The following is a 13,928-nucleotide window of genomic DNA, read 5'->3' on the forward strand; positions in this document are numbered from 1 at the left end:
GTAATGTTTTAAAGTTGGCATCCTGTTTTTCCTGTGTGATCATTTAAAAAATATATATTTTATAGTATATAGTAGGACTTTCATCATAATGTAATTAATAAATTTGACATATAAATAATTAAATAATAGACAATGTAATATTATATTAATAATAAAAATATGTACCTACAAAAAATAATTACAAAATGTGTAAAATTATGTTAAATGGCAATAATTTTGTCTATGGCGAAAAGAAACGTCAGTGCTCTACTGCGATTTTGTCGAAATATATAAGTATTTATAATAAATACAAAAAATGGAAGTGAAACGAGAGCATGAGGAATTCATATCTGGTGTAGAAGCGCAGGACAGTTCTGATGTGTCAACTATCCATTTCAGGAGCCCGGATATCCTCACTAATATAAAACAAGAGAGTGTCGACGATGGCAGTCGTACATTTGAGGTTAGTTTTTCAAAAGATTTTAAATTGTATTGTTAGTATTGTGCAAATATTAACATTAAATCATAAAAATAATAGTTAAAATACATCAATGTAATCTGATTTCGTTGTTGGGGTGAATTTATTTGACACCGAGCACCGCCATCTTTAGAGACGTGTGCAAATGTGTCGGGTGACATAAGGTTTTTGATGTTTGTCAAAGCGTTGACACCTCGCAAAAAATATCATTTTATATAGATAGGTAGTACTAACAAACAGTTTCAATGCTTCAGACTCATACATAGGGTAGGGAAAAGTTGGTTTTACATATTAAATATAAAAGACAATATAAGTGCGAATTATTAAAAAAAATATATTTGTGAATATCGAAATATTATCTATGATCGAAATAATTTATCAATCTAGATGGTTATTGTCATTGCCGACTAATCTAATGATGGCGCCGTTATTATAGAAGTATCCACGATGGCTTAAGCATCGGCCTATAGCTTCGTGGGTCGCAGGTTCAAATCCTGGGTCTGACAGGTACACATTTTGTTTTTCAAAATCTGTATGAGTCAGGGAATGAAACTAATAACTTGAGCAAGTGGCTGACATCAGTGGCGCACCCAGGGGTGGGGCAAGGGGCCCTGGCACCCCCCAAAAATGAAAATTATCAGAATGATTTTAAACATTGAAATTGAAAGCCAATTAACTATATTTTTGGGCTTAGACAAATAACGACACGGCAAAAAATCATTTGTTATAATTCTCCAGCACCCTTTTTAGAAAAAATTCTTAGATTTTAATTTCTAACACAAAAATTTCGAAACACTAATGTCAGGTTTTTTTAGAAACCCAATCCCTAATGGAACTGTCAAAAAAATCTCGGTGTCCACCCAAATTCCGGAGTGGTGTAGGTCATGGCTGGGGAGGGCTGACAGGGCTCTAGTCTGGGGGCCCGGCGAGTCGGGTTGAGCAGATAAGTGAGATAAACACACATAATAAATTAACTTTAATAGTAAAAAAGTCGCCTGCGGCGCTATTATACTTCATCGTCATGAACATTTTCAATTACTTATATAATTGTGCAATATATTTTTTGATTATTATGTGTCAATACTCGACAGCTCCATTATTAAAGTAGATGTATTAAAAATCGCCAATAATTCACTGTATAAGTACCCTTAATTTGAACTAAAACACAATTTGAAAAACGTTAATGTAGTGTTTCACACTGCCTTTAATCTTAGCGATAGGTAGGGGAGGCCCAAATATCCTAGCCTGAAGGCCCGCTTCAGGATGTGGGGACCATGGTGTAGGTACACCGAGTGCAATAGACAAAATACCGATAAACGAGAAATTAGGCTGTGAAGAAGAAAAAGAGCCTATAGGACTAATTTACATTCTCTTCCTTGGCCCCCCCCTAATATTAAATCCTGGGTGCGCCACTGGCTGACATCCATTTCTCGTAAAAACAAAATCTGTTATTACAAACCTCCACTCTATGGAGGTCCATATGATCTTATTAAGATCGGACATGGTCGGATATAAAATACCTATAATGTTCCGAAGGTGAAGCCTACCTCAATAAAAATAAACAAAATATAATAAAATACATAAGCTCATAAAAGTACATTATTGACATAAGCTTAAATTGTATAAGCAGATTCACAGGTAAACCGTCTAGCTTTCCATGATCGTACACATTAACTTTGATATTTTTTTTCAGAGCACTGAATCGAATTTCGTCAATTTAAAATGTGAGACTGATTTTCAACGTGTCGACATCAAGGATGAATTTGTTGAGGACGCAAAGGGCCATATTATCAAATATGAGTCTCGACCTGGGTGCTCGTATTTAGAAAACAAGTCACTAAATCAGGTACTGCCATATTATTGATATATTTTGATCTGTACATACCAGTGGTGAAGATTCGATAGTAGGTACCTATTGACATTATTTAAAGCCTACATTTTAAAGGAAAATAATTTTAAACTGCCTATTAACGTATTTAAATAATAACTTTGTAGTAATCATACCACTCAGCATTAAATGAATAACACATAGTGTTTCCTCGATCATTACTAGGCCAGCTGTGTTTATTTTGATTGGAAATTTGCGACAATATCTGTTGTAATATTTCATATGGCCATCTGCAAATTTTTCTGTTTTTAAGTTATGCTTTATAAAAGCTTTGAAATGCATTACTCTTCAATGTGGCAAAACAACACAACTGCAAGTGCACTACAAACACTAAAAATGCCAAAAAAGCCATCTGACAATGTAAAAAAATAACGTATCAGATGTCAGTTGGCACTTCTGCCATAGAAACTACTGAGAATTTTTACAGATGCCACGTTATACATGACATGCGGTCCATCAAAATAAATTAAAATGCACCTTATGAACAATATTTAGTATAGTTTGGAATTGAAAATGGCGTGTCCTCTGGTGGACTTCTGCAGTTACTGTGGCCGCATATGAGACCCACTGGTATAGATATATTCTACAACCTAAAATATATCGATATACGGTATACGATACATGGTAAAAGATATACACAATCTCTTAATAATGGAAAAATTTTATGTTTTATTACCAATGTGAACAAGACAAAATCAGACATCTGGCAAAATTGCAATAACATTTTCATGGTAAAAGGGGCCATTTGCATTATATTGTCAAATATCTCGGTTAAACTGAATATGATTATTTTTTCCTTAAACTAAATAAATAACACCCCAACAGGTTAAACAATACTTACTGAAATTTTACGTATATCACTCAATTATTTTGTTTACTTGTGTAAATTGAAATCTTATTTTTGCTCTCCTGAACATTTTCGAAAATGACATGTGGTCCCTTCTGCCATATGACTACCGATATTAACTGCATTAATATAAATAAAAAGAACAATCTATGAATCTACACTCAACCCATAGAGTCCGTCAAAAGACGTGCTGATATTGTCACGAGTTCTTCACTGAATATAGTACACTCGAATCAAACGTCTCAGTGCATTCTTATAATTAATCTTATGATCGTATCGAAGTAATTTGTTACATATCATGCACACAACACATACAGACATATTGAAACAAACATAATGTCACACCAGTACCATTCTATCACGTGACCTGAGGATTTTCTATTAACCAATAGAGCTTAGTTTTGTATATTATGTAGGTATAGTATTTCCGCGTCCGACTCTCATATTTACAATTACAATTTTCTTGCTTGAATTTGAATTACGGTTTAAACAGATGGCATTACTATTTTAATTATTTATTTTAGTGCTCATTGTCTTTTTTCTTGCAGGTGCTATTTATGATACAACAGGTTTAATATAATATTTTTAAGTATATTTTACATTTTTATACTATAATATGTACAACAAAATGCTCACATCCTTCATAATTACTATACTTTATTCATATTGAACCAAAATCTAATTTTATTAGTGTGTATTATTATTTTTTTTAGGTTATTACTGCAAACGCTGAATCGGTAAACGTCGCGAGCCTCGAATCGTCATGGAAGCTGACAAAAATACACGCACCTTTATGTGACAATAATAAACAGATAGACATACAAAGTACTAAAAATAAACCCGAAGAGTACAATGAAATGTCAAAAAAAATATACCCAAACTGTCATACTAGTAGCCAAAATCTAATCCAATCTAATGTCACAAATTCTGAGTTATTAATTCCTGTTATAAAGTTAGAAAAAGGTGTATTTCATAAAGAAAATTTTGTATGCTGCATTTGTTTAAATATTTTTGCATCGTCAGACTTAATGAACATTCATAAGGCGTCGCATAGCTCACTAAGCGATGAAAAATCATTTAAATATGATCAAACAAATCTATCGTGCATACAGTCTAGTAAAATGAACTCACTTAATAATACCCATTCTAATGAAAAACCCTTTAAATGTGTGCAATGCGATTTTTCATGCTTATATTATAGTATTATGAAAACACATAAAATGACTCATTCTGGTGAAAAGCCACGTAAATGTAATAAATGCAGTTACTCGTGCACACAGTCTGGTACCACGAAAGCTCACAAAATGACTCATACTGGTGAAAGTCGCTTCAAATGTAATGAATGCAGTTTCACATGTATAACGTCTGGTCATTTGAAATTACACAAAATGACACATTCTGGAGAAACGCCATTCAATTGTGCTAAATGCAAATTTACATGTAAAACATCAAGTCATATGAAAACACACGAACTGACCCATTCTGGGGGAAAGCCATTTAAATGTGATGAGTGTAATTATAGCTGTAAAGCATCCGATGCGCTAAAAAAACATAAAATGCTTCATACTGGTGAAAAGCCTTTAATATGTGACGAATGCAGTTTTTCATGTATCTTATCTGCCAACTTGAGATACCATAAGATGACTCATTCTGGTGAAAAACCATTTAAATGTGTTGAATGTAGTTTTACTTGTATAACATCCGGTAGCATGAAAAGACATTCAATGATTCATTCAGGTGAAAAGCCGTTCAAATGTGATACATGCAATTACTCATGCAGTACATCTGGTAACATGAAAACACATAAAATGACTCATTCTGGTGAAAAGCCACGTGAATGTAATAAATGCAGTTACTCGTGCACACAGTCTGGTACCATGAAAGCCCACAAAATGACTCATACTGGTGAAAGTCGCTTCAAATGTAATGAATGCAGTTTCACATGTATAACATCTGGTAATTTGAAACTACACAAAATGACCCATTCTGGAGAAACGCCATTCAAATGTGCTGAATGCAAATATACATGTAAAACATCAAGTCATATGAAAACACACAAATTAACCCATTCTGGTGAAAAGCCATTTAAATGTGATGAGTGTAATTATAGCTGTAAAGCATCCAATGCGCTAAAAAAACATAAAATGCTTCATACTGGTGAAAAGCCTTTTAAATGTGACGAATGCAGTTTTTCATGTATCTCATTTGCCAACTTGAGATACCACAAGATGACTCATTCTGGTGAAAAACCATTTAAATGTGCTGAATGTAGTTTTACTTGTATAGCATCCTGTAGCATGAAAAGACATTCAATGATTCATTCAGGTGAAAAGCCGTATAAATGTGATACATGCAATTACTCATGCAGTACGTCTGGTAAGATGAAATTACACAAAATGACTCATTCTGGTGTCAAGCCATATATATGTGCAGAATGTGATTTTTCATGCATAACATCTAGTAACATGATATCACATAAAATGATTCATTCTGGTGAAAAACCATTTAAATGCAATTTATGTAATTTTTCTTGTAATACATCTGGCAGCTTAAAAAAACATCAACTGACTCATTCTCGTGAAAAGCCATTTAAATGTGATGAATGTAGTTTCTCGTGTATACAACCTGGTCGCATGAAATCACATAAAATAACTCATTCTGGTGAAAAACCGTTTAATTGTGATGAATGTAGTTTTACTTGTATACAATTCGGTAGCATGAAAAGACACAAAATGACTCATTCTGGTCAAAAGTCATTTAATTGTGATACTTGTGACTACTCATGCATTCAGTCTGGTAACATGAAATTACACAAAAGGACACATACTGAGGAAAACCCGCTTAACTGAGAAGAGTGCAATTAATCATGGAGAAACTCCTGTAAACAGAAATCAACTAAAATGCCGGGAAAAACAATTTAAATGTTAAACGTGCAATCTTTTGTGCATGTGAGTCGCCTCTAGAGTCATAACTCACATTTTGCAATTTTGTCATTTTGATTCTAAAGGCATTAATATATGCAGAGAAAAATAGTTGGCTATCAAGAATCACTTTAAACCATGTGAAAATCGTTGAAAAGATTGAATCTTGATGTCGTAATTCAAATTTTTCAATGAATAGTGTGAGTTCTGTCACCAAGGGCTTTTTAACTAATCAGGGAGCTCTATTTCTCATAGTGCGCTGTGTATCTTCAGCTTTAGAAGTATTACATATATATCAAAATAATAATGTAAATGACTCACTTACTCATAAATATTCAAGGGAGTTCAATACCTAATGACAAAAAATAGTGCTCTGGTGATTTTTGGCGATTATCTCAAAATTCGGTTTTTGCAATATGTGCGTTATGACTCTAGGCAACTCATGTAGTCTGATTACATGAAAACACATAAAACGACTCATTTCGATAAAGAAAGTGAGCTTTAGAAATTTTATTATACATAGATATAGAGAGAGACGGTAGATTTAAAATGAAAACTAAGCACGCATTCTGTCTAAGAATTATGTTATGAAAAATAAACTGTTAATAAATTTACTATACTAAGAGTCTTAAAAAACTACCCATCCCAGTCAACCCATTAGATGTTGTTGATAAATTTAAGAGCAAGTTACTTGACATTAAACCGAGTGGTTCATTCCGGCTTCAAATTATTTCATAGCCACTTTCTTGTGCACTTGTCATTTACAGGAAAGGAAACAAGTAAATTCATTTTTTTATATATTAATTGAGTCGAAATTCACTTGATGGAATGAGACTACACAAATAAACTACGTGTCTATGCTTAAGTATAAACTATTCAAGAATAATTATATATTTGGATATTTAAAATACTTACATATTTTACTTTCCTACATGCTTTTATATTTTGTTTCCGTGAATCTCAGCCTATCCATGACCTAAGAGATTACCCTGCGCCATCTTTAGATTAGTAAAGCCTGAGCATAAGTTTTTGCACAAGCAACGAGTGGTCCACTTTTCAGCTATCAAAATCAGATCCCAAATTGCTTGACATATTGATTCGCCCATTCTTGTTTCAAATTGAATTATAAAAAATTCTCAAATCAAATATATTACCTAACTATCAGTGTTATTTATAAATAATATACATTCCTGTTATTCATCAGCTGTCAAAGTCAGACTAGTCTTTCATACAAAAACTGGTGGTAATATCGATTTCCAAAAAATATGTAACATTGATCTATGCATTACATTTGTAGAAGGTGTTAATGCTACTGTATTATTTATAATGTAACTCATCTATCCAAATCAAACCATTCCCTGTATCAAGACAGCTGGAAATATCGATTTGTAATAACCACTAAATCAGATGAACTCCAAGGTCTCCAAGATACGTTAAAATAATCTGAAACTAAGAATACCTACTCCGACAAGTGAATACGACAGACGCGTCAGTATGAGCACTCTATAGAACAATGACAGGTCATTCAGACAATAACGGGAGGGGCGGAAAAAGTAGGACCAGTCGTTGTGAATGTACCGGCTTTCTACTTGAGTCGGCAATAGATTACCATAATAAATAATACAATAATCAACTAGTGTGTTCGGTACATGCAAATAAATAATCGTAGTGCTACAAATCTTTTACAATGAAAAATAGATTACAAAAATCAGTATAGCATATTAGACTTCGCCAATGCATTTCATAAAATTTAAATAATTATAAAGTAACCTTCGAGTGTCTTTACTCGTGCTTAAACCTTCATATAAAAACGCTTCAAATAGGTAGGTAAGTATGCGAAAATAAGGATTTTTTTTCAAAATAACGTTATAGATAATTTAGCCGTGTTAACTAAACGATATTGTTAATATTTCAGATTATTCCGACTCAAATTTAATCAATAAAATAAGAAATACGAGTGAGATGAAAATGAGCCATTGAATGGCATTTATTTACCCTTTGATTAGTGATTGTTTTTATAAGATAATAATATGTATCCATAGTCAGTATTCCGTATTTGTATTCATTTAATTAAATGTATAATAAATAAATCAGGCTCCAGTTTATGAGCCCCAAAAACATTTCGCCTCCACAAACAAATGGCCCGGTCAAATAGCCTCGATAAAACGGCTCGCACTGATTGAAATTAAACGTCACTGGTTTTCATTAAAATGCCACTTTTCCTACTTAAAACTTACCTTTCGACATAATATACCTATCATAAACATTCATGAAGCGTGTTTTCATATTACATATACTAAACTAACCTCGTAATTTTTTTAAATCTGAATTTTCTCGGTTATGCTTTCAACCTAGGGGTAGACTACAACTTAATATATTATAACTACTATCTTATTACTTGTCTTGAAGGCCGACGAAAAAACTTTGGAATATGTAAATAAGTGTTTTATGAAACGTATCTGCATTGCAACCGCGCTTATCGTCGGCTTTCGTGGACGACATTAATTATTATTGTTTCAAAATTAGCCATTTACAAGTTTGAAAAAGACGTAGCTTTATTTTAAAAGAAAAAAAAGCCAAAATATAATCAACGCTTGAAAGAAATAGGAACTTCCATATTTCATTACGCTTCGACATGATAACAAAATATTACTATATTATTATTGAAACGATCAATCGATAATAATCGGCCGTGGCCGGCGAAGGGATACAAAGTATATATTATAATATTCTGCCGATAACTTCACGTCGTGGCGGAGGCCAAGTGCCGGCGCTCCATTGGCACGCAAGTCAGACGATTTACAGTCTTCGGACTTTTTTTTCGCGTGGAGCACCCCAGGTCTGCGGACTTTTTAATCCGCAGACCAGGCTCGTTGGATTTCAAACAATTGATATTTTACTCGCCGAGCCGCTGAAATTCGTACGTTCACCACGCTTTACCGTCACATTATTTATATCTATGCCGACGGACGACAGCGCCATCATTATTTTACTGTCATTCAAAGTGTTCGGACATCGAAAACAACAATGGTAGATCTACGAGTGCATTCGAAAAGTTTCTTGGAAGATTTTATTAGTTGTTTTAAAGACAACCCGTCGTTGTGGAAGACGACAAGAATCGTGATGCCAAGTCCTTGGCGTATGCGGAACTTTTGGAAATATTAATCAAGGTGGAGCCGCAGGCAACGGTCAACGATGTCAAAAAGAAAATACAGACATTGAGGTCGGGTTACAGAAAGGAGAGAAATAAAGTAAGGACATCATATCGAAGCGGAGCCGGCACAGACGCAGTATATCTACCCAAACTGTGGTACTATAAAAATTTGGAGTTCTTGAACGACCAAATGGAAGGTACGTGGGAATGCTTTAAAGCTATTTATTATTCACGTGCAGATTATGAAATTGTCGTAGCTCTGAAAGTGACATCGCATTAGATTAGCTACTATTAAGCAATTAAAACATACAGCTATGAATCATTTCTAGTCACAATAAAATTACTTATTCTTTGCTGAGGTAGGTAATAAATAATAATAATATATAGGTACGAGGGAATGCTTTAAAGCTATTTATTATACACGTGCAGACTATGACATTGTCGTAGCTCTGAAAGTGACATCGCATTAGATTAGCAACTATTAAGCAATTAAAACATACAGCTATGAATCATTTCTAGTCACAATAAAATTACTTATTCTTTGCTGAGGTAGGTAAGAAATAATAATATATAGGTACGATCATGGCGGTGGAAGCGCGGCTTAAGCGTTGGCTTATTGAGTCGTGGTCGGGTCCCAGGTTCAAATCCTGGGTCTGACAAGTACACATTGAATTTCAATTTGTGTATGAGTCAGAGTATGGACCTAATATGTTGAGCAAGTGGCTGACATCCATTTCTCGTAAAAACAAAATCTGTCAATACAAACCTCCACTCCGTGGAGGTCCATATTATGATCGGACATGGTCGAAAGAAGAAGAAAAGAAATGATCATGAAATCAAAAATCGCTCGAGTTAGGTTCCTTCAGAGACAATCAATAAATCGTCAATCATCAATCAAAATTAATGGTACAGTTTGGTTATGAGGAATACAGCGGAAAACACATTTTGAAAATACCTGATATACTGGATTACACCAATTATACCAATATAAATAATCATATCAATATTAACCGTATGAAGGAATGGGTACTTAGGGGAGAGATAATAAAAAACAAGTTTGAGTATTATGTTGTATTTTAACAATTTACATTTTGTTTTACAGAATCGAGCTCAATATCCAGCATGGCGGACGATTTGGAAAACATGTCTCCTGATGAGAGTTACTCCAACTCGTTAAACAACGAAGATTGTATTGAGGTAAAACATTTTAACTAAACTGTTACATTGGTTTAATTTATCTATTGCTTATCATACTTTCTTGCCATGTGACAGCCCCGGTAGTATTAAAATATTTTTCAAAATCTCCTCGCGCTTTCTTAGCATTGGCAGTCGAGTTCCGATTAGTCGTTGCTTCCAAAGGCGCTAAGGTGTCCTGTAACCTCAGTCCGAGCTCTATTAAACCTGTTACGTAATGCAAAGGCTTCATCGCCAATATAAACAAATGGCAGTGCATCAGAATTAGCAGTAGGTTTTTTTGGTGCAGGTATTTTTAATCTGCCTTCGTCTAAACGTTTGAAAAAATCAGATTTTCTCAGTACGCCTCCATCAGAAATACGTCCATTTGTTCCAACATCAACATAAATAAATTCATAATTAGCATTTGCAATCGCCATCAAAACAATGCTGTGGAAATGTTTGTAATTATAAAAGTGGGAGCCGGCGCCTGCAGGTGGCACGATTGCAATGTGTTTCCCATCAACTGCGCCCAGGCAATTTGGAAATTGCCATTTACTATTAAATTCTTCTGCAATCGTCTCCATTTCTTCGTGCGTATCAGGGAACTGCAACAAAAAATAATCAACATTTTATTTACAGATAGAATATTCGCCTTCAACATCCACGTTGTCGACTACTCCAAGGTCGAATCTCAATAGAGCACCAGAACCCCCATCGTTCAAACGAAAAAAATCGAATGATAGCGCCAACAAAGTGTTAGAATTAATCACCGACAAACTAAGCAAGACTGAAGATGAATTTGATGTTTTTGGCAAAATGATGGCCATGAAACTACGATCGATGTCACAGGGACAAAGATTGCTGGCCGAGAAGCTGATGCATGAAGTTGCCTTTATGGGACAAAGTGACAAAATAACGCCAGCAACTACTGTTCATACTCAACCAGTTTATCGTATATTAAGCAAAAATGTACAAAAGCCGGTATAATAAATTAATGTTTTTTGTATGAATAAATATCTTGTAAAAATATTTGTTTTTTTGTTTGTTTTTATGCCTATAAACCTTAGCTTAAGCGATACAACAAATGGTAAGTATTTGAGCTATGTTAGCAAACCTATATTATTATGTGGCCTCATTTAGAAATCAAATTCCATGCTTGCTTTTCGAAGAATATGACTAGTATTACAATACATTCAACAGGAATAATTAAGCAGCTTGCTTACAGCCTATATGGAGAGTCCTGGCTAGGTACAGCATTCTACTGGTCTATTGAATATTTAGCATGTCAACGATGGCCTTATTTGTGACTATATATACCTATCTCAAATGCATCTTGTCTGCCATTCTTATGATGTTGCCGTCTATGATTTATATAGGTAAAACAATCCACTAAACGTTCACTTTATAAGACCAACCAATGTCTACTTGTTAATGATATATTTGTAAATTTGCCCAACTTTATTAGATGAAGTATAATATAATACACACCTTGAAATATTCTCCTTTCAAAACGTCAATGATGACTTGGCAAGTTTCGGGAATTATCTTGCCCAGAGTTTGTCTTCCAATCGCAGTTCTATAATGCAAGTCAGTGAATGTTCCGCCGGCAGCCAAAAATCGCAGGGTTGCACATAATCTATCATGAGGAGAAATAGCTTCCCTCATCATAGTACCTGGTACATGGTATTTTTTTTTTTAATAAATGGGGAGACCAAATTATACAGTTCTGTGTATACATCCTCCGACATTCGCAAATAATTGCGGAAATCGCTCGGTTGCAAACGCAATTCTCGTATTAAATTTGTGTGGGATAATGTCGTTCGTTTCCTTATCCAATGTTTCACCCAGTATTTGTGTACCCTTTGCTTCGTTATTACATTATCTGCCACCCAATAACCCAAAAAACATAAAACGTCGGTATCATTTAACGCCATCACGATTTAACTGTCAGATATACGTATATTATCTATGCTGTCAAAGTCGACTGTTTTACTCGTCAAATTAATTATATACTCGTTTCGTTGAACGTCTGTTGGCCAGTAGCAGAACGTAGAAAAATCTGAAGACTTATTGTCGTCGGACTTTTGGCTCGCCAATGGAGCGCTGGCATAATGTAAATGTGTACCTATCATATTGTGTATTCTGTAACTTTGTGTTGACGTGTTACTTTTGTAGTGTATAAATAACGAAGAGAATTTACCTAAATGGCACTCAAATCAAGTAGCTCGTAACTATCATTGTATAATACGCTGCTAAATAAATCTCACCCTACGACATCGAAGACTTCGTCATTATCATTATTCTCTACCTACGCATCGAACACCATACACGAGTGACCTCAACAGTGGCGACAAAGAACCAACAGAGTTAAGGACGGATTATAATATGTATATACCAAAGAGATTGAAAGACTCCAAGGGAGGAGTCCAATCTCTTTGGTATATACACATAAATATGTGTGCTAGGAAAAAAAATCAATCTATCTTCAATCATCGGATGCAGGCATATGCTTGATGAAATAAAGCACGTGAAGATTAGCATTATGCCTGATTTTAGGGATTGAAACAAATGGCAATAACTCCATAACAAAATTTTATGATGTAGGTACCAACTTTTGGCAGTAGCACTACGATTATTTAATTGCATGTACCGAACACACTAGTTGATTATTGTATTATTTATTATGGTAATCTATTGCCGACTCAAGTAGAAAGCCGGTACATTCACAACGACTGGTCCTACTTTTTCCGCCCCTCCCGTTATTGTCTGAATGACCTGTCATTGTTCTATAGAGTGCTCATACTGACGCGTCTGTCGTATTCACTTGTCGGAGTAGGTATTCTTAGTTTCAGATTATTTTAACGTATCTTGGAGACCTTGGAGTTCATCTGATTTAGTGGTTATTACAAATCGATATTTCCAGCTGTCTTGATACAGGGAATGGTTTGATTTGGATAGATGAGTTACATTATAAATAATACAGTAGCATTAACACCTTCTACAAATTAATGTAATGCATAGATCAATGTTACATATTTTTGGGAAATCGATATTACCACCAGTTTTTGTGTGATAGACTAGTCTGACTTTGACAGCTGATGAATAACAGGAATGTATATTATTTATAAATAACACTGACAGCTAGGTATTATATTTAATTTGAGAATTTTTTATAATTCAATTTGAAACGAGAAAGGGCGAATCAATATGTCAAGCAATTTGGGATCTGATTTTGATAGCTGAAAAGTGGACCACTAGTTGCTTGTGCAAAAACTTATGCTCAGGCTTTACTAATCTAAAGATGGCGCAGGGTAATCTCTTAGGTCATGGATAGGCTGAGATTCACGGAAACAAAATATAAAAGCTTGTAGGAAAGTAAAATATGAAGTATTTTAAATATCCAAATATATAATTATTCTTGAATAGTTTATACTTAAGCATAGACGCGTAGTTTATTTGTGTAGTCTCATTCTATCAAGTGAATT

The 13,928-nt window shown here is 34.3% G+C and overlaps 1 long non-coding RNA gene across 1 annotated transcript; it reads left to right on the top strand.

Annotated features, from left to right (window-relative positions):
* Nucleotides 1–209: 209 nt before the first annotated feature.
* Nucleotides 210–6,741, top strand: LOC147076602 (uncharacterized). The gene is made up of 3 exons (XR_015069661.1): nucleotides 210–442; nucleotides 2,151–2,303; nucleotides 3,906–6,741. It is a non-coding gene; the product is annotated as an uncharacterized LOC147076602 (long non-coding RNA).
* Nucleotides 6,742–13,928: the final 7,187 nt, after the last annotated feature.

Source organism: Rhyacophila brunnea, unplaced genomic scaffold (genome assembly GCF_057557595.1).
Source record: "Rhyacophila brunnea isolate RB1 unplaced genomic scaffold, BYU_Rbru_1.0 scaffold_13, whole genome shotgun sequence".
NCBI lineage: Eukaryota > Metazoa > Arthropoda > Insecta > Trichoptera > Rhyacophilidae > Rhyacophila > Rhyacophila brunnea.